The 22,629-nt window shown below is 46.2% G+C and overlaps 1 protein-coding gene across 3 annotated transcripts in view; it reads right to left on the bottom strand.

Moving 5' to 3' along the window:
* The window catches only part of LOC137532547 (histone-lysine N-methyltransferase PRDM9-like), a 222,808-nt gene that overhangs the window by 199,944 nt on the left and 235 nt on the right, over positions 1-22,629 (bottom strand). The window contains exons 1-2 of one of the 3 annotated variants that reach the window (XM_068253169.1): positions 22,251-22,613; positions 12,910-13,140 (exon numbers count right to left, since the gene is read on the bottom strand). The gene's annotated coding sequence lies outside the window, so the exon portion shown is untranslated. Of the gene's footprint in view, positions 1-12,909; positions 13,141-19,133; positions 19,215-22,250; positions 22,614-22,629 lie in introns of those variants that run through there. The other 2 variants (XM_068253170.1, XM_068253168.1) reach the window with 2 other exon arrangements.

Raw genomic sequence — 22,629 nt, 5'->3', positions numbered from 1 at the left:
TCATGCTCTGCCACATTCTGCCTACTGGTGGCAGTATTGACTTTGGCTACCCTGGACTTCCACTGTCCACCAAGGAGGTGGCTTTATCCTGACTTTGGCCCTCCTTGCCTTCTGTTGTTTACCAGCAGGTGAACATGCAATTCCGACTGATAGGTCGGAGACTGCTTTCTCTTTTGCTGTGGGAGGCTTCGGCAGTGTTCAGGAGCCCAAGTTCTCTAGAAGATGGGCCATTCTGTACTGCACATGCACGAGTGCGCAAGAGAGCATGCTTGCACATGATTAATATGAAGCGGCACGTTTACTGGAGCACTCAGGCTCCCGAAGACTGCTGAAGCCTACCCCAGTGAGCGGAGACTGCTAATGGGGGAGCCAGAGCAGGAACAACGAGACCAGGAGAGGAACAGGAAAGCTCTATAGGACTCAGAGCCTTTCCTCTCCTTAGGTGAGTATATTTTTTTATACTGGCTTCAGACTCACTTTAAGGACCGCCTTTACTCCTGGTAGTTGCCAGAACTTTGTATGCTGTCAGACCTTTTCTGGACACTCCATGTTCCCTACCTTCCCTTGTATCTGATTACCTATTGCCGTATTCTGCATTCTGCCCTTACTTTGCTCTTGCCTGCTCCCCCTGTACTGTTGCTTGGTTGTATATATGCTGTGGATATTTTGTATATATCTCCTGTGTTTATATCCCGTGTATATATTTAGTTAGATAGTTAGGTTCACTGGGGTTCTTTGTGCACACTGTTACCTTGTACATAGAATGTTTGTGCATGTTGTTTGCAGTGTATTTGCATAATACTGTGGTGTTTTTGTCAGGGCTGTGGAGTCGGTCCAAAAATCCACCGACTCCGACTCCTCTAATTTGCATATTACAATTTTGTTGATTAACAGTATGTAACGTGAAATTCGGCTCTTAACTGCCAACGCTTAGGAATTTTACAAGACAACTGAAGTGAGAAGGATATGTAGACTACTATATTTATTCCCTTTAGACTAAAACTAGTCCTTGGTAAGAGTACTTGTAAAAGGTACAGACCGGAACAGAGAACATCTGTCAGGCCCTAGACAATGTAACTGTGGGTACATGTAAGAATGATGTGCAGGTACTCTGCAGGGGAATGAGGAGATTCTTCCTCTATTACACATTCTTCATGCACAATCTGAACAAGGTTTATGGGTGATAGACAACACCTCTGTGTTCAATGTGCACAACATTCTCAGTGGATTCCTTGCAGCTCTGTGGGGAGAGCATATGTAGAGTATAGTACTACTGTGTAACAAAGTAAACCTGAGACAGATGAAATTAAAGTTTTATATATACCTGGGGCTTCCTCCAGCCACCTTCAGGCTAATTAGTCCCTCGCTGTCCTCCTCCACCACCTGGATCTTCTGCTATGAGTCCAGGTACTTGAGCCAGTCTGGTGTAGTGCGCATGCACACACTCCGCCGCCGGGAGCATACTACACCTGCGCAGCACTATTGTGCAGGTGCAGAACGCTCCTGGCTGTGGAAGCGGCACGTAGCCAGACTGCTCTGACTGGCTAAATTACCTGGACTCATAGCAGAAGATCCAGGTGGCGGAGGAGGACAGCGAGGGACCGAATGGCCTGAAGGGGGCTGGAGGAAGCCCCAGGTATGTATAAAGCGTTTCTTTTAATTCGCCTCAGGTACCCTTTAATTCGTAGTCACCAAACCAAATTTTAACAACATATCAATTTATTTGATTTCATGAGCAAAGAGAGTCCATACATTTGCATAAACCAGCATCAATGCAGAATTATTTCCATCTCATTGACCATCTCTATTAGTGACACGGCTACACATCAGGCTTTATACTTACAGCATAGATGTTATTTCGTATATATAAGAGATTCCTGTGTACACATCATATATATACTGTACAGTCACAATCAGATATGTATATCTGACTTAAAAAATACGGGGAGCAGAGGCGTAGCTAAGGAGCTGTGGGCACCGATGCAAGTTTTACAATGGGGCCCCCCTAGCACTCTATACATAACAATTGATACGGCGCACCAAAACCTGCCAATGGCAACTACAGTGTTAGGGGTGCAAGAAAGGGATGGGGAACAGTTTGTTACTTATTACTACTATTTAAAGTTTCTATAGAAGTGATTATTATGACGACAGGACCAATAGAGAGCTAATACTGAAGTTGAGGGAGAGCCCTTAGAAACTGGGTTTATAAATGATATCTCATAAAAATGGTCCGATTCAAACCAACAGACCACAACGGACAATGAACATGCTAATTTATCTATTGTAAAACATAGGATCCATTCAGGCCTAGGCTGACATGTCCATTCTATCAAGTGCCCTTGGCAGTGATGGAAAGCAAAGTCCCAGCCTGCATGGTTTTTCCGGACACCAGACAAAAGACAGACAGGTCATAAATAGCAATGAGACAGGGCAGTGCACCCAGGGGCTATGGAGAGAAGACGTGAGCTGGCAGACAGAAGATTGTAAGTTCTGCGGCCAACACTTCGCATACTGTAGCTCGTCATTGAACTGCCATGCTCCAGATTCACCCCTGATCAAACAATATCTTACGTGTGACCGATTGATTTGATCTATTGCAGCCAAAAAATGGATTGGGCATCATTTGTGGCGTCAATTTCTAGCAAATTTGATCAGAATGCTCGAATCTGCTGGATATTGAAAGGAAAATCAATAAACGTATGGCCACAAGCAGGCTATGAAAAAAAAAATACTGTAACTGTACAAATTACAAAGTAAAAACAAACAAACTCAAAGCATGGATTTGTGCTTGGCTTTTAGGGGCATACAGAAATGATTTGCATAGTAAGCAGTGGTGCATCATGGGAGATCTTTCTTGCTCACTTAAAACTAAATTATTGCAAATACATTCTGTCTAGAGAGGGACAAAATTATATTTAGCCTAGCTTTTTGGTGCATTTTAGCCCCTTAGGCCCGTTTCCCACTGCAGATTGGCGTCAGTGTTGCAGCGACCATGCTGCACTGCTAAAAACAGGCCTTTAGGAAACACCGCGTTAGTACACAGTAGTCCCTGTGTGACGCTAACTTCCTGCCAGCCAAGCGATCACGTGCGCCGAAGTGTTTTTCAAAAATTGCGCTTTGGCGCATTGCGCGATGCATAAAACCTGTGGTGGTTGTTTACACTTACACGCGTTGCCATAGATTTACATGACTTCCGGTCTGACACAGAGCGTCGCAACTACATGCAGTACCGTAATTGTGGACGCGCGTCTGATTGAGGATGCACCGCACCACGATGCAGGTTATGTGATTTCCCCCATAGATTTTCATTGGAGTGAGGGAGCAGTGCGTCAATTTGACGCACCGCACCACCCCAGTGTAAAAAAGGCCTCAAACTCTCCTAGCAGTTCTGGGTTACCATAAACTATTTAGGTATTCTGGAGCTTCTGTATACCCCACTGCTCCTAAATTATTACCCCCCACATTCCATCGATATCCCTAGTGAGTCAAATGTTTTATCTGAGACTAGCTGATGACTCGGTGTTGCCTGGGTATGTATTTGGCTGCTGTTGGCTCTGCCCACTTTTTCTAACCCTAACACACAAAGGGCTCTATTCATAAAACCTTACCGCAAGTTTTCCGCTCAAAACAGCGGATTTTCCCGTCCATTTAGCAAAGTGGGCATTCATAAAAGCTGTTCCCGCATGAAAATCTACGATCCCCCAGCAGAGCGAGAAATTTCCGCCCTCTCCAGTGTTTTTCTAGATTTATCTAGAAAAAAGTAACAAAATGGCCTGTCATGAAGTTTAGAGGAAGCGGTATGTGGACGGGAAATACCGCTTCCTCTGATTTTGCGGATTACATACAAGTGAATGGGACAGACCTCCCAGAGAGAGCAGTGCACGGAGGGACTCTGCCGGCTGAAGTGTTTCCGCATGCCTTCCGACAGCTTACCGCCAGCTTTCAGCGGGAGATCTCCGCTCTTGCATCGCAGCTGGCAAGATTTTTATGAATTACCACCCAGAAGTCTAAAATACTGCTGCGGTATTTTCCCTCCAGGAGTTTTTTCGCCAAACATTTTTTATGAATAGAGCCCAAACTGTCTAAAGTGACCAAGTTTGTGAGCTTTGGGGTCCTTGGCATCAATAATTGTATTTTCCCAGTGAAATGAAACAAATCTGATTGGCTTTTTGTTGCTCCGCCCCCTTTTCTGAATTTGAACCCCAGTGACCCAATGACCAACTATACCAGGTTTGTGGCTTATGCAATTAACAGTGTAAGAATGGCAGCAATTTAAATATTTCCCTTGAAAATCAACAGGCGAATTTTGATTGGCTTTTTTCGGCCACACCCACTTTTCTGAATGTTAATTCCAATCACCCAGTAACCAACTGTGCAAAGTTTGAGAACCCTGCCATTAACCTCCCTGGCGTCCTGGACCAGCTAGGCTCGTCCAGAGACGCCGGAGGTCACCGTTCAGGCCCCGCTGGGCCGATTTGAACAATTTTATTTTTTAAACACGCAGCAAGCACTTTGCTTGCTGCGTGCCTTACCTGATCGCCACCGCTCGCTGCCGATCCGCTGCTACACAGGGCCCCCCTAGCCAAGACCCCGTGCAATGCCTGGCCAATCAGTGCCAGGCAGCGCTGAGGGGTGGATCGGGTCTCCCTGTGACGTCATGACGTTCGTCGCCATGGCGACGGGGGAAGCGCTAGCATGTTTTCAGAGCCAAAGGTATGCAGCATAGAGCATGTGGCTGTCAGGAATATCAGAGGAGACCAGAAGCCTCACTAGAGCAGGTAAATATTAAACTGTCCCACTGCACTACCCTTAAGAGAGGGGAGGGGTGGGCCCTACGATCGCTATAGTTATGCCACTTAGTTTGAAACACTAAATGTTACATTTTCATAAACAATTTAGCCCGCCACTTAGACTACTTTTAGATTTTGGCCCCTTACATGATTGAGTTTGACACCCCTTATCTAGATCTATGGATTCTGAAGGGAGGGGAGTAATTTGTAAACCGAGTGCTTCAGCATGTATAGATACATGTCCTTTGCTCCAGCTTGCTTCCTAGTTTCCCATGCAGCTTCTGAATTGGCCACTAGAGCTCCGGGTGCACTGTCATGTGACCATATTGAGCCCTGAGCTCTAGTGGCCAGTTCAGAAATCTGCCGGGGACACTAAAGGATGCAAAGCAGAGCAAGAAGCTATAAATGCTGAAGCACACTCAGCAGTCCACTTTGCATATGCAGCCCCATGAACATGTAATTCACGGTATGTCATTTGGGTATAGGCCTACCCTTCCTACCACGACCACTTTACACTCAAAATGTGGGCGTCTGCTTATCCACAGTGATATTTGGTAATAATGGTAATCCAGCCCCTACAGTCTATACGCAAGTAGTAATTCACTCTGCAGCTAAGCCAGATTGCTGCGTCAGTTTACAAGCAATGCCAGCCTAGAGAGCCTTGTCCTAAAATAAAGAAATAAATGATATGACATGCTCCATTTTTATTTACCTGTAATTTTATGATTTAATATGTCCATTTTAACTTGTAGCCAGCTATGCTTTTCTGCCAAAAATTACAATCCTCTCTTCTCTAAAGCCATGGCACCTATGCTCGGTTTCCTGGTTGGGATTTCCCAGAATCCTCTTCTTTTTGCACCTGCTATTGGCTCACTGCCTCTCCCAAAGGTATAGAGTGGAGCTGATGTCCAAACAGCTTATACCGCAGTGCAGCTGGTGGGATGGTTAGGATTTATGCCTTCACACTAAAATGCATTTTTCATAATTCCTGTTTTTCTCCCCAGGTCAGTTGATTGAGGAAGATAATGTCCTTGTAGAAAATGATCAGATCACCATCCTTGGGGAGACACATTCCATACTGCGGTAAAGCTTACGGTATTCTGTGAACAGGTCCAACAGGAACAGGAACCAAACGTTGGAAACTTCCAGTAGTGAGAATAAAATGGACTGTTGGATGCAGGGCTGAGCTGAGGCAGAGGAGGCACCAGTCTCTGGGCACACAGCCCTGAGGGTGCGCCCATGCTTTCCCCCTCCCAGTGGACCCCCTAGCTCAGCCATATGCAGAGTCACGAGTGGAGCTGTAGAAGTGCTTTTCACCTCTCGTCTCTGTGCTGGGACCTTCAGGGAGGGCTGCCTGCCTAAAACTGGGGGCAATTATTTCTGTCTATCCTGGGAAAGGGGGCTACCTACTTAATACTAAGTCCACATCTGTACACTGGGGCTGGCACAGTTCAGGAGGGAAGAGTGGACAACTTTGGAAACTCCACCTCTGGAGCTAGAGAACCTTGTTCCGGCACCGGTTGGGCACTAAAATAATAAAGCAAAAGTTCAAAAGAAAAAAATAAATAAAAAAGCCTCTGTCTATTGACTGAAGCTGTATGGCTGGAAAAGCTGCAAAGCAGATACCCCACACTCCTGACACGATCAAAGGGACACACGTAAGTGCAGTTTGCTTCTCCGTGAGCGCTATGCCTCCACACACTAGTATAAACAACCACAGTCCTTAAAGCGGAATATAACCCTGCATTTCAACTTTGCTCTAAAACATTATTTACAGTATATTATATGCAACCAGCATTTTTTTTTTTACTAGACCAGCATTGGAAGGGTTACACAGGGCTTTAAAGTTCCTGGAGATTTCTGCAGACGCATCTGAAGCTGACATAGATACATTTTGTTTACATAAATGTATCTAAGTGTTGAATGTGACTCATATCTCTGACTGAGGAGTTGGAGGATAGCCAAAGAGTCTCAATAGATACATATAACTAAATAGAATGTAACAATGTGAACTTCTGCATATCTCTCCATGGAACTTTATATCTCTGTGTTTAACCCTTCCAATGCTGGTCTAGTAAAAAAAAAAATGCTTTTTGCATATAATATGCTGTAAATAATGTTTTAGAGCAAAGTTGAAATGCAGGGTTATATTCCGCTTTAAGAAATTTGAAACATGGGCACCAGTGCACTTTAGCAAACATTTATTGGACGATAGGAAGTCCAACGCCATTGAGCCAAACCATCCGTGATCAAGCACCGCTCGGTGCAAAACATTTGTTGGAGGATGGGTTCTGATGTGTGTGGTGTCATCTAGACGGGTGAAGTACTGTACTAGTTTTACCATGTGATACATTGCTATAACTGTATTACACTATCGTGCAATAAATGTTTGCTAAAGTGCACTGGTGCCCACGTTTCAAACTTCTTAAGGACTGAGATTTTTGCTGGTGTGGGGCTCAGAGGACCATATTTACACCCCTGGACACCAGGACCCCTTTTCACAAGGCACTTCTAGAACTGACATAACTGCCAGGGCACCACTGCCCATGCTAAACTTCAAGCACCTCCAATTCCACTAGAGAAGGTGGCAAACACAACGTCTGTCAGCTGCCAATTCAACGAATACTTGGTAAAATGACTCCCAGAATCTCTCTCCTGGCATGGAAACAATTACATAACACACTTGTAGATACAGTACCCCTGACCTGGTCTAACAGATACATGCTTTTAATACATTTTATGTATAGTGTGTGTACAAGTGACACAGCACCTTTCTCCCCTTCCAGCGTCCCCTGCGGGCCGAAATCCTCTGGGCGGGGAGGAAGTGTCCACCTCCTCTCCGCCTGTCCTTAGTTCCGCCCCCTCCACTCACCTCTGATGGTTCCTGCTATGTGTTATAGTACACAGCGTGCAGTGGAGCTACGCTGTGTGTGGTATTGTGATAATTTAGCTGTGAAAGATAGTGAACTAATAGCTGTATTAGTACACTATCTTTCCGAGCTAAACTATCACAAGACCGCACACAGTGCAACTCTGCAGTATGCTGTGTACTATAACACATAGCAGGAACCATCAGAGGTGAGTGGAGGGGGCGGAACTAAGGATGGGCGGAGAGGAGGAAGTACTGACACTTCCTACCTTCCCATATTCAACTATCTTCTCAGTCGAAGATTTCGGTGGAGCAGAGTGGGGGCTACAGGGAGCACTGAAGGGGTGGAAGGTGCAGCATCACACTTAAAACTGTTAACAGTATGTTTATATTAAACCGGGTCAGGAGTACTTTAAAGGGCAACTGAAGCGGGAGGGATATGGAGGCTGACATTTATTCCCTTTTAAGCAAAACCATCACGCAGATCCTCTGCCTCTATAACGTTTAGCCATAGAACCTGAACAAGCAAATGCAGATCAGGTGTTTCTGACATCCACTGATCAGGTGTTTCTGACATCCACTTTCAATGCAATTCTAGGCAGTTGCCTAGGGCCTGGAGAGAGTCTAGGGACCTGGTGGATGATAGCTCCCACCAAATTAAAACAAGCCAGGTACCTATCAGCAGTGGGCAAAAACTGCTCTCTTGCCCCGGGCAATAGTTCATCCTAATCCACTTCTGATCTCAACACATTTTTCCAATGAGTTTGAAAAAGCAAATCTCTAATGTTATTGTTAACTGTGATGTTTTAATTATTTTTGTTATCTATGATGAATATATTTTTTTGAATTGAAGGTGTGTCCTACTCTTTTCTCAGCTCTGCAGTTTGTGACTTCACATCTTATGACCACGAGGACCTTGTATTAGCCTCACTCTGAAGACAATGAACGCAGTCTCTGGGATGAACAGCACCGTGTCGGGGATCCTCGATGTGCCATTGGACTCCTAGATTAAAAGAACAGGAAAAAGTGTGCTCTGGAGCATAAACACTTCTTTGTAACTCCAACAAATATAACATATCTTCTGTTATTAGTGTGAAATGTTGTCTCTTGTGTTCTTTTCTAACGAATAAGATATTCAGTGAATGAAAGCTATTAACCTCCTGAGCGGTATGGACGAGCTCAGCTCGTCCATCACCGCCGGAGGCTGCCGCTCAGGCCCTGCTGGGCCGATTTTTATCAAATAAAGTGCAGCACACGCAGCCGGCACTTTGCCAGCCGCGTGTGCTGCCTGATCGCCGCCGCTCTGCGGCGATTCGCCGCGAGCAGCGGCGAAAGAGGGCCCCCCTAGCCGCCTGAGCCCTGCGCAGCCGGAACAAAAAGTTCCGGCCAGCGCTAAGGGCTGGATCGGAGGCGGCTGACGTCAGGACGTCGGCTGACGTCCATGACGTCACTCCGCTCGTCGCCATGGCGACGATCTAAGCAAAACAAGGAAGGCCGCTCATTGCGGCCTTCCTTGTTTATTATGGGCGCCGGAGGCGATCGGAAGAACGCCTCCGGAGCGCCCTCTAGTGGGCTTTCATGCAGCCAACTTTCAGTTGGCTGCATGAAATAGTTTTTTTTTAATTAAAAAAAAACCCTCCCGCAGCCTCCCTGGCGATCTCAATAGAACGCCGAGGAGGTTAATATGATAGTCAATGACAGGGGTGCCCACACTTTTTCGTCTCGCGAGCTACTTTAAAATTTGCCGAGTCCAGGAGATCTACCAACATTTAGGTAGCTAGGTATAGTGTAGTTAGGTGTAGGTGCCTTCAGTATAGTTAGCCAGGTATAGTGTAGTTAGGTGTAGGGGCCTTCAGGATAGTTAGCCAGGTATAGTGTAGTTAGGTGTAGGGGCCTTCAGGATAGTTAGCCAGGTATAGTGTAATTAGGTGTAGGGGCCTTCAGTATAGTTAGCCAGATATAGTGTAGTTAGGTGTAGGTGCCTTCAGTACCTCCCTCTTACCTCCCTCCAGTTCCAGCGGCGGTGTCTGGGGCTCCTCCTGGTCTCCCCTCCTTTGGCAGCGCTGGCTAGCGTGCAGATGGGCGGCTGAATGGCGGGCACAGGGGGCTACGGGCAGCGTGCGTCGATACATCGTGCCCAGCGCCGCCCCCAGCTATGACGTTGCGGCGGCGTCCTCTCCCGCTGCACCGCTTCTCTCATCCTCTGCCTCTTCCGATTAGCCAGCGACCGGCAGTAGAATCTGATAGCTGCCGGCCGCAAAATTTAACATGACGCAGCCGAACAGCCGTGATCTACCAAATAGGCGGTCACGATCTACCGGTAGATCGCGATCGACCTATTGGGCACCCCTGGTCAATGAACTGGAGACTTATTTTAAACTGGGAAACACAGAGAACCGGAGGTGATTTACAACGAAAACCACTAGACACCAGGAATACCTGTATGGAAGAGAGGGGGGGCACTAGACCCCAGGGACCACTGTACGAGAGAGGGAGGGGTGCCAATAGACATCAGGACTCACAGTATGGGGGTGGGAGGGGGTGCCGCTAGACACCAAGGATCACTGTATAGGGGAAGGAAGGGGGGAGCCACTATACACCAGAGATCACTGTTTGGGAAAGGGGGAGCCACTAGACATCAGGGATCATTGAACGGGGGAAGGAGGGGGATCCACTAGACACAAGGTATCACTGTCTGGTGTAGAGGGGAGCCACTAGACATCAGTGATCATTGTAAGGTAAAGGGAATCACTAGACACCAGGGATCACTGTATGGAGGAGGGAGGGGGAGCCACTAGACCCCAGGGACCACTGTATGGGGGGAGCCCCTTGACACCAAGGATCACTGTATTGGGGAGGGATGGGTGCCAACAGACATCAGGGATCACAGTATAGGGGAGGGAGGGGGTGTCACTAGACACCACGGATCACTGTATGGGGGAAGGAAGGGGGAGCTACTTGACATCAGAAATCACTGTATGGGAGAGGGAGAACCAATAGACACCAGGGAACATTGTACGAGGGAAGGAGGGGGAGCCACTAGACACCAGGGAGTGTATGGGGGAAGGAGGGGAGCCACTAGACACCAGGGATCACTGTATGAGAGAGAGGGGAGCCACCAGACATCAGGGATCACTGTATGGGGGGCATGCCACTAGTCACCAGGGATCAGTGTAAGGGGAAGGTAACCACTAGACACCAGGGATCACTGTATGGTGGGGGTACCACTAGACACCAGGAATCACTCTGTATGGGGAAGGGAGGGGGAAACCACAAGACACCAGGGATTACTATATGGTGAGGGAGGGGGAGCCAGTAGACAACAAGAATTACTGTATGGGGCTGGGGCATTGCTAAAATCCTGAAATATCCAGCGCATCAAGGAAAACAGGCATAGCTAGGACAGTATGTAGGTGGAGCCAAATGTTATGTAACAGTGTAACTAAAAAGTACTCACACACACACGCAGAACTTTTCCCATGATGGGGTCAAACAGGATCATAGATGTGCAACTGATAAATTTGCAGGACCTGGGTGAAGCTTTTATGTCAGTATGGACCAAAATTTCTGAACAATGCCATTATTATTATTATTATTATTATTATTAAGTATTTATATAGCGCCGACATATTACGCAGCGCTGTACAGTGTACATATATATATTGTCACTAACTGTCCCTCAAAGGAGCTCACAATCTAATCCCTACCATTGCCATATGTCTATATTATGTAGTGTAAGTACTGTAGTCTAGGGCCAGTTTTTAGGGGGAGCCAATTAACTTATCCGTATGTGTTTGGAATGTGGGAGGAAACCGGAGTGCCCGGAGGAAACCCACGCAGACACGGAGAGAACATACAAACTCTTTGCAGATAGTGCCCTGGCTGGGATTCAAACCAGGGACCCAGCGCTGCAAGGCGAGAGAGCTAACCACTACGCCACCGTGCTGCCCAATGCCATGAAGAATTAGGGCAAGATGCAGTTTATAAAGTTGCCAGCAAAGTATATAACTCTCCCTGCCATTGTGTTCCTTTCAGTTCATGTATTAGCATACCATTTAGTCAAAATGGCAAATACAGCAACAATAATCTCAAAATATCAAATTATGACCATCAACATGTACTCTATTGATATTTATCTTTTTGAACAAAATAAAATGCTGAAATTATAGGATGTGCTCCCCAACATTCCTTTCCAACATGTCTGTGTGTGCTCTGCCTCTTCTCTGGCTACATCTCATGCACTTGTGGCCTCATATCCTTGACCTTTCACCCCAGCAGCTCCAAGCAATGATGGGGAGGGGGTGGAGCTACATCTCAGTCGCATCCATTAGACCGGGCCTGATTTTGATGCTAATAAGGAGGCCTAGAGAGAGTACCAGGAGCTGGGGGCAAACTGAAGCTGTGCCACCTGTGTGGCTATAGAGTGACGCCATGCCAACCGGCACCGTGATGGGCAGTTTGTGCCCTGTCATCTGAGGCAGTGTCATGGATTCGGGGCATTGGCATACACTTGGTATGAGGGAGGGGGAACCAATAAACTCCAGGGATCACTGTATGGGGGTGGGGAGGGGGAGGTAAGTGTTAGGAGCGGAGACGGGAGAGGTTGTTATGAAAGGAGAGGGGAGAGATTGGTGTTAGGATGATCACAGATATGCAAATTGTTCCAAGTTGATGCAAATGTATGCTAATTCTTATTCAAATATATGCAACTTGAAAATGGACCAATCAACTTAAACCTGGGTTACCTGCATACATTTGCATAAAAATTTGCATAATTTTGGAACAATTTGCATCTCATTGATCTTCCCTAATTAGGAGTCAAAAAGGGGGAGTTTGTGTTTGTATAGGAGACCAGAGTTTGTAGCGACATTACCGGCATTCAAAATTATCGATAATATCCTGCGCCAAACTTCCAAACATCTATACCAAACGTACGTGATATAGAAGGTTAAATTTGTACTCCACATGTTGGGAGACTTCTGATCTTGTATAGCTATTTTGGATGGGTGTTTCTCAGCACTGGCTGTTTGGTGTTGTGGAGTTCCCCAATGTTTGTTTTCTCCCACTACAAGAGTAACCATCAGCTGTTGTGAGCTGGCATTGTGCAATAACAGAAAAGACAGTGCCAAAAACAGAATCGTTTCCCGAATGCCAACTAGCAAGACGTGAGAACTGCCCAGAATTTTAAAAAGAACTTTAACCTCATATTCAGTTGCCAATACCGCCTTTCCCCCAAGAAATCTTTACCTTTTCTCATCAGATCATCAGGGGGGTCTGTGTGGTTGATATTGTGGTGACATCCCTCCCACAGTGTGATGTCAGGACCCTGGCATGTTTGCCGCCCGTGAACCTTGTTGCATTGTGGGAAATAATGGCTGTTTTCAACTGCCAATCAAGCAGTATTTCCCTTTGCAGAAGGTTTGTTTTCGGAGAGTTCTGTGCACAGACATCACCTGGCAGGACTAAAGATGTTGCCACCTGAAATATATTTCAGAATGTGAATCAGGGTGAGGAAAGATTTAACAATGAGTAAATAGTTTATAAATCAATCAGTGTTCCCCCAGAATTTTTTTTCCAGCCGTGTGGCATGAAATAGTAGCCAGGTGGCATGAAAAAGTAGCTGGGTGGGGTGAGATGAGAGAATGCAGGGTCGGTGCTTCTGTGCGCAACTCTGCTAAAAGCATAGGAGGGGGTGAGCTGATAACAGCCGGGTGCTCACCAAAACTAGCCAGGTGGAGCACCCGGCTAAAAGAGCCAGAACACTGTCAATATTGTAAAAAAAATAAGCAATTTTATTCATTACTCTACGTAACAGTTCCTCTTTAAAGTGTACCTGAAACGAAAGAGGTCTCAGGTTTTATACTTACCTGGGGCTTTCTTCAGCCCCTTGAGACAGCTTGGTTCCTTGCCGTCTCCCTGGGCCGCTCGTGTCCCCCACTGGACAGTCCATTACTCTGACCGAGTCGCGCTTCGTCACGCATACAGGACCCAGCCACACGTGCCCCAGTCGACCACGGGAGACACGCAGAGTTTCAGGGACACGCATGATCAACAAAGCACGACGAGTCAGACTACTGCCCCTTCCAGCGGGGAACAGCAGCGGCCCAGGGAGACGGTGAGGGACCAGGCAGCCTCAAGGGGGCTGGAGGAAGTCCCAAGTAAAGATAAAACCTGAGACATCTTTCAGCTCAGGTTTCCTTTAAAGCCTAACGCTATGCGAACATGTGAGATTTTTTGTCAAAGTGATAATTTTTTATCAATTCAGGTGAAAATCTGAAGCGTCTCTTATTTAATTCCCTTATTCTCCTACATTTTATCCGCGGAGACACTTTTTCATCTTTTTTTTTTTTTTTTAATATATATATATATTTTTTTTTAGAAAAAAAAATCATGTCAAATCCAACATTTTTGCAAACATTAGGTGCAAGTAACAAGATGACATGTTTCAAATAATAGCAAAATCTTGAGAATCATAAGCTTAAACTTATAGGACAACTAACCAGTAATTACTAGCAAACAGCAACACACAGGCAATTAGTTGGTAATTCCTGCTAATTGCCGAAGCGCTAGCACATTTTAAAGCGCTAGCGCAATGATAAGTACAGTATATAACTGATCTCACTGCCGCAGATCGCGGGCGGTTCACGATTAGTGGCAATTGCAAACGCGTTACATGCAGAATTTTATGCAGATTCGAGAGTGATCGTGATTAGCATGCGATAGAAGCGATCGCTCAGCATATGCGGATTTGTACAGTAATTTTACCGCAATAATCTTTTTCAAGTGTGAATGGGCCCTAACGGCCTGTAATCCTGTGATTAAAGTCACTTCAAAATAACAGAAAGCTCAGATATAACATGAAATAATGTGAAATAACTCATCAGCTGCTCCTGTGGGTCTGGCCTGGAACCCACTGAAATCAGCAAACGCAAAACGCAACCGCTAGCGTTTTGTCTGAGCAGTTTGCAAGCGGATTCATGCGCGTTTTTGGTCGTGTTTTGCAACATTGTATTTTTTTGCCCAGCGGGTGCGTAGCGTTTTGCGTTTTTATCCTGATTGGTCCTGTGAATTATTTTTCATTTTGTTACAGTGTGCTGAACCGCAAAACGCTAGCAAAACCGCCCAGTTTAGGTTTTGCTGATCGTTTCTCCTAGCGTTTCAATACTTTACATTGAAGCGCTAACGCTCCCAAAATGCTGCAGGTCCTGCGTTTGCGTTTCTGGGAAACGCAAACGCGCCTGTGGAAGTTGCCCCATCCATTAACATTAGCCCAGTGTTTTGGCAAACTGCTAGCGTATCGCAGTGCTGCCAAAACGCTGACAAAAGCGCTCCTGTGGGTTCCAGCCCTCAGTGTGCTTCAGGCAGTTCTAAAGTAAACAGAGATTTCAGTCAGGAAGAGCTCATTCTGAATGGGGGTTGTAAGCATCCAAGTCTAACAAGAATAAAGTAAGACTCCTCTTTAAAAGCTGCTCTATAGTTGCAAAAATTTCTCACCTGTTCTTATATAATCTGTGATAAAACAGTTTGTGTGGGCAGTGCAGAAATAAACAGTAAGGCCCAGTGCACACTGGGCGGATCTGCCGGCCGCATCCGCCTGAAAATCCGCATGGCTAATGTATCTCTTGCTGCACGTTTGCGGTTTGCTAAAAACCTTAAACCGCCGGTGTGCACCAGCCCATAGAGATACATTAGCCATGCGGATGCTGATGCTGATGCGGCCGGTACACTGGGACTAAACTCTGTCATCCGCACCCAAAACCGCTAGCGTTTTGTGGATCTGCTAGCGGTTTTGGTGTGCACTAGGCCTCAGGGCTTGTTCACAATATGAGCGTTTCCGATTTTTTTTTAAGTGCTGGCGATTTTAGAAATCCCCCTAAAAGCACCTGTGCAATGATTTCCTGTGAGAGTGTTCACATGTGGGATTTTCACTTTTATTAAAATTGCAAACGCGCTACATGTACCATTTTCTGAGCGTTTTTGCCCCCGGGGGATGCTTACTTTGGGAGGGGGAAGCCTCTGGGTCCTATTGAGGCTTCCCCCATCCTCCTGAACCTAAAGGATCCAGCCCTGGCAGCCACCAAAATACAGCTGACAAGCATGTTGGCTGCTGCATAGGCGCGGTAGCGCCTGCAATATTTACCTTCCCTGGTCCAGTGTAGACGCAGTAGCGGCTTTTTGCGCGCTCAGGCGGACATAGCCAGGCCCAATCGGAAAGCTGGGGTTTGGGGGCTGCCAGCGCTGGGTACTGGAGGGTGAGGAGGTAAGTATCCCCTGGGTGTGTGTGTGTGTGGGCTGGTGCACACTAGAGCAGTTCTGAAGCGTTTTTTATAATGCTTGCAGGGGGAAAACCGCTTGGCTAATGAAAGTGAATGGGATGGTGCACACCAGAGCAATTCGTTTTTTCCACAAGCACAAACTCAGGGGCTGCAGCATTTTTTTAGATTTCTGGGGTGTTTCTGCCTCCATGTTAAAGTATAGGAAAGTGGAAAACTGCTCTGAAAAACTCTACATCAGAGCAGTTTTCCAGGCGTTTTTGTTACAGAAGCTGTTCAGTAACAGGTTTTACTGTAACAATATATGATATCTGCTACACAAAAACGCTCCAAAAAATGCTGGGCAGGTGTAGAAAAACGTCTCTAAACATGCCTAGCATCGCTCTGAAATCTGCTTCAAAAACCTGTAGCGTTTTGAAGATCTGCTAGAGGTTATTGGTGTGCACTGGGCGTGTGGTGGTGAGGGGTTTGTTTTACAGATTTTTTTAAAGTTATGCTGGAATTCCGCTTTAATGTGCATCTGTTTATGTACAGAATAATCCTGTTTTTTATGACAATTGGAAACAGTGATTTTGTTTTGCAGGCCCGCTGGGCACGACTCGGAGTGTTTTCAGCTTGCTGATGATATTATATGTGCAAAATTGGTTAATTCTGTCATCTGAAATAGCAACCAGGCACAAAGGTTGTGTTATTACAAGCAAGAGAGAGGCTGGGTTCACATATGACATAGCGTGAAAGGCTGCGTTTTATGTCACATTTTATATTAATGTTGTGTACATTTTTTGTGCGTTTTTACTGTGTTTTTGATGTGTTTGTGATCAGTTTTTCATGCTTTTTAATGCGTTTTCATATACAAAACGCATATGCGGTTTCCATATGTTTTTATTTTTTCATTTATGTAAATCACTTGGAAGACAACAGGAAGCGAAAATACAGTAAGAAAATACATATAAAAACACATAGAAAAGGCATAAAAAACACCTACCATTGCATTTCCACCGACTTTATGTGCGTTTTGGCAGCATTCCTGTATATTATGCAACAAAACCAGCGTTTTTGAAAAGGCAGCTTTAAAAACGCATATGCATTTTTTCCTGCCGCCCATAGACTTTCATTAGAGGCAAACCGCAGAGTTTTCCACAACGCTAGCGTTTCTGCTATGTGTGCACCCAGCCTTACCTGTAGGGATCGGATTAAAAAAAGCCTCAAAATATATTTAAATTCTATTGCTCTGTGGCCTGAAATGCAGATACACCAATTTTTCCAGTTGTATTTACAGAATGCAACTTATAACAGACGAGTGGAAAGGATAATAGGACCAGTTCAGAAAGAACACCCTCAAATCACCACGATAGACTCTTTGCAACCCACATTATATGGGCCTTTTACCATCATCAGGCAAGCGCTTTTGTTGTCTTGTCTTTAATCCTGCTCTCCCTAATCCACAGTCACCCCTCTCCCCCCCCCCCCCCCCCACACACACACACCTATCCTCAGGAAAATGAATGTCTCATGAATGTCCCATTGTGCGCCTGCACAGCAGAGTGGACCCGATCGGGCCTGGCTAGTTTCTCCAGAGCAGAAAGCTGCTAGTGCACCTGCACAGGCGCGCCACTGTTGTTATTATTGATATGGTCCGTTCAGGGGGTGCAATTGCTGGATCGGGCTCACTGAGGAGGATGAGGGAAGCCTTATTCGGATCCAGTGGCTTCCCTCACCTGAGTTTAATATCAGTTTTTTTTATTTCTGCAAATCACATTGTACATACTGCAATTAGCAGTAGAGTCTAAAAACACACCATGGCGCTGTCAATTATACCAGTCAGGCCTAATTTCCTCAAGAAACTTTGAGGTTGTAAAATGTATCCCATAAATATGAATGTCCTGTGCCTGGTGTCAGCCAATACATAACAATCGGTTTACATCCCTGCAATGCACATTTTTTTACTCATATTAAAGAAATTACCACCAAGGATTGCCTCACCTCACTGAGACGCACAAAGCATAAGGCCTGGGACCCACTAGCAGTGCTTTTCTAAGGGCTTGTGATTTGAAAAGCTCTTGCTAATGTAATGCTATGACTGATTTATTTAAAAAAAAAGAAATCACATCCCTCAAGTGGAATCACCCCCAAAGCATTACATTAGCAAGAGCTTTTCAGATCACAAGCACTTAGAGAAGCACTGCTAGTGGATTCCAGGCCTAAGTCTGTGATCATGTAGCAGGAATCTCCCAATCTCCCCAGAGCCCCCTGAATGGAGGAAGCGGGTTACTAACAGTCAGTTCATAGGCAAATAGAATGGTGGAGGATGTGGTCCCTAAACCTGCTAGATAGCACCTATAGGTAGGTGAGTGTAAGACCACTGTCAGAATTTCCTGAGCCCAATCCTAAGTGCCTTGTATCTCACTTTACTAGTGCAATCTAGAGTGTTGCTGTTTTCTAGTACTCTAACAATTGATCTCAGTATAAGGGCCCGTTCTCACCTGAGCGGGAATCGCACGATTCCCGCTCACGGCAAACCGCTAGCGGTTCTGCAAGAACCGCTACACAATGTAGCGAGTGGCAGTGTTCTCACTGCCGCGGTTGCGGTTAGCGATAACCGCGCTGCATGCAGCGGTTTGCCGGCGACGAGTGTTCCGCGATTTGTGATCGTGATTAGCATGCATAGCACGCTAATCGCGATCGCTCCAAAACTGCCGCAGTGTCCAGTGATTTTTCCGCGCTAATCGCGGGAAAATCACTTCCCATTCTGCGGTTCTAAGTGTGAACGGGCCCTTACAGTTGTCCTCCCCCAACTTGGCCCAAGCCTAGCTTTGTAGTGCCCCCTATAGTGTGTCCGTAGTGAGAGAGAAAAAGGGTTAAAAGTAACGGGGGAAGAAAGAGGAGAAAGAAAACTGGTGCAGAAAAAGACAATCTACCTCCAGCTGCTTTGCTCATTCCACCTACCCAATATTAGGCTGCTTCTCATTCTATTCTCTGCTAGTCTTTGTATAGCTCATCCTGCTCACACAATCAGAGGCGTATCTAATGGGGTGCACACATGGCAAGTGCCATAGGCGCCCCTGTCTCTTACCTCTCAGTGGGCGCAATTTTGCTGTGCCCTGTCACTGTTCACCAAAGGCGCGCTGTCCCAGGTCCCGCATCCCCATTAGATCGGCTGCCTGCGCCATTGCCGGTGCTCTGTCCCTGATACATTACCTCTCCAAAGGCTGGCAACGTGGAGGCGCTCTTTGTCTTATGATAGATGCGCATCTAGGTCCCCTCTCTCCAGCTTCGTTCGTGGGCGCTGCTCGCCGCTTCCTAGAAGAAGTCTCTTGAAGTTAATTGGCTAGCCGTCCCCTCCTGTGATAGGCTGTACAGTGTGGGCGTCCCCTCTCTCCAGCTTCGTTCGTGGGGGCTGCTCGCCGCTTCCTAGAAGAAGTCTTTTGAAGTTAATTGGCTAGCCGTCCCCTCCTGTGATAGGCTGTACAGTGCGGGCGTCTTGTTCGGCTGTCGGCTGATGGGGAAGGAGCACATCAACAGTACCACGCAAGACGATGAGCTACACAAACTGGACAGAGGCAAGAAGTTGTTTTTTAACACACAGAACAGGCGTTTTTGTCGGTGGCTGCTGGAATTAGAATAGCAAATAGAAGTGGCAGCGCCAGCTTGTAAACGAATGTACTAGTTTTTCCTTAACGTGATGTGACTGCAATGTGAATTTTCTGCTTCTGCTATTAGCCCGTTTTATTGATGTTATTAAAAAAGCCTTTTTAGCCTGAAAGTGATGTGATGCACATCTTGAAAACTATGGTCTGACACTTGTTTTGGTAGCTGCTGAATTGCATTCACAGTAACGTGGTGAAACAGGTGTAGTTGGGCTGTGACATATCGTGTAGTGACATGTGTATGGTTGTTGCTGTGGTCAGGTGGGTCAGCCCAAAGCACATTATTAAACGTGTGTGTGTGTGTGTGTGTGTGTGTGTGTGTGTGTGTGTGTGTGTGTGTGTGTGTGTGTGTGTGGTAAGTGTGTGTGTGGTAAGTGTGTGTGTGGTAAGTGTGTGTGTGGTAAGTGTGTGTGTGGTAAGTGTGTGTGGTAAGTGTGTGTGTGGTAAGTGTGTGTGGTAAGTGTGTGTTCTCTGTGTGTGTGTGTGTGTGTGTGTGTGTGTGTGTGTTGTATGGGGTGTGTGTGTGTGTGTGTGTTGTATGGGGTGTGTGTGTGTGTGTTGTATGGGGTGTGTTGTATGGGGTGTGTGTGTGTGTGTGTTTTCTGGAGTAAAGATATTGCCACCAGTGCTAAAGTTCTGAAAGTAAGGGTGAGGAAAGAATATTGAATTCGGAGTTTAAAACAAATGTGGTATGTAGTGGTGGAGAGGAGACAGCACATTAGAGTTGAACTGCTGCCTCAGGTGTTACATGAAGCTACACACTGCCACACTGTTATGTGGGGCAACACGTTGCCTCAGAGTTCAATTTGGGGCTATGCGCTGCCTGAGGGTGTTATTTGGGGGTACATGCAGGCAAAATTGTTAGATTTAAAAAGCTATATATTAGGGGGCGGGGCGCAATTTCATTCCTTGCCATAGGCGCTCTTTTCCCTAGATACGCCAATGCACACAATCATCCCCAAAACAGTTCTGCTCCTATGAATCCCAATTTGATCACACAACACACAAACCTCAAACCCTCAAGAGCCTGTCAGATACGTTCCCGTGGCTGAGCACGGCTGCATTGCACAGGCGAAAGACGGCCTGCGGAGAAGCACGGCTTCTTCCTCCATGCACAAGGTGCTCCGTGTTACTGCGCAGGCACAGTTATATTCGCGCAGGTGCAGTACGGCCGCACTCATGCAGGAAGGAGTGTAGCCGCAATCTTCCAAAGGGTCCAGGCAGTGGCCTTGAGGAGGACGTGAGAAGCCCTCTTCTTAGGTAAGTATCTTCTTTTTGATTTTTATAGTGTCTCAAGTTCACTTTATGCTTTTTAATTTATTTTACATAATTCCAACCCTACAGTGCTTAAAATCCTTCTCATAACACAGTACTCTAAACATTATGCCCAGACTAGTCATTAACTCCCCAGTTTTTTGTGAATCCCATTTCGAAGCGCAGGAGATTTGGGTGCAGCTGGCACCGCCATACGCCGTAATAGGGATTACGGCTATAGCTGTGCTCAGTGAGTAATTTGGGCACCGTCAAAAGACATAGCTCTAATTACTTTTAAAACCCTGTCTTTGGGCCGCCAGCAATAGCTGGAAGCCGAATTACATAATTCCCACCATCCACACCGACCTGGAAGGGTAATAGTAATTAGCGCAGGGTAAGCAGTATATCGGCTTTATGCTGTGCCCAAATCTCCCAGCGGCGATTTCATAGGTGCCTGTTAACACCCTCAATACTGTCTCTCCTAACACCACAGAGTTTCTGAATGTCCCTGACCTCACTACCATCACTCTGCATCTTTCCTCTCTACTAGGACTCCCATCCCTGATTATTTGCTATGTGCACCCCAGTGTCTGCTTATCTCCCAGCTTCTGTTTACCCCAATTGTCCTCCTAAAACTATATACACACGTTGTGATTTTTCAAGCGATTTTTTTTCCCACAACTGGCGATTTTTTTGCACAACAAGCAATCGCTTCCCCGATTTTGCGAAGTGTTTACGAGTGCACAATTAAGATCGTCACAGCAGATCTTTAAGATTTCCAACGTCTCCCGCACAAAGTGCTGCGATCGTTTAGGGCTCGTTTCCACTGTTGCGGTGCGGAATCGCCTGGATTCCACCGCGGACGAAATCGCATGCGGATGCGTTTCTGCATGCTGTTTTCCCTGCGATTTCGCATGGCTAAGAAGCAGGCGAATTTAACCATGTCACTGCCTGTGTAAATTTCCATAACAATACATGCGAAATCGCGGGGAAAACCGCATGACAAAGCCGCATGCGATTTCCCTATTAAAAGCATTGCGGGCAATTCACCCGCATCACAGCCGCATGCGAAATCTGACGGCTCTGCTGTGCAGATTTCCCCCGCACACCAAAACGCACCCGCACGACACACAAATGGAAACAATCCCATCCACTTGTACTGCCTATGCGAATCCGCATGCGGATTCGCTATAGTGGAAACGAGCCCTTAAACTCTTGTTCATGCCAGTTGCGTGTTTACATGAGTAAGAAGATGGCACTTTTTAATTACAGGTACAGTTTACATTACACCCTTGTGGCTGATATACAATATTAAAATATTTTAGATGTTGTGCACATAGGATTCTTGAGCGTGAAATCTTTTGTAAAGTTATGAATACAATAATAATACAGCATTGAAAAAAAAAAACACTACCTTTTACTCCATAAGGTAGCAAAGATGAACAGCGTTTATGTATTTGACCAATCCAGCGCTGCCGTTTCAGACCAATTTTTGAATCCCAAGCTAAACAGCCCTTATCTTCCTCCACCGCTAATGTCCCTGCCTTTACTCCTGCGCTCCCTAGATCCAGTCATCCCCCAATTTTCAGGGCTCTACCTCCATACAGGTGACCTTACACAGGAAGACATCACTACATGAAGCACAGGCTCCTTCCTTTCCATTACATATAATGCCCCTCCTCCACAGTGCTCTGTGTTCCTCCTCAGTGATAAGTGCAGAGCAGCTACTGGGGTAATAAGGAAGGGCTGCAGCTGTGTCACTATATATAGTAGCTCTAGCATGGTAATGAGGA

The sequence above is a fragment of the Hyperolius riggenbachi genome, chromosome 9, assembly GCF_040937935.1.
Source record: "Hyperolius riggenbachi isolate aHypRig1 chromosome 9, aHypRig1.pri, whole genome shotgun sequence".
NCBI classification, from domain to species: domain Eukaryota; kingdom Metazoa; phylum Chordata; class Amphibia; order Anura; family Hyperoliidae; genus Hyperolius; species Hyperolius riggenbachi.
Note: the sequence above shows the minus strand (reverse complement) of the source record. Positions and strands in the feature narration are given on the sequence as shown.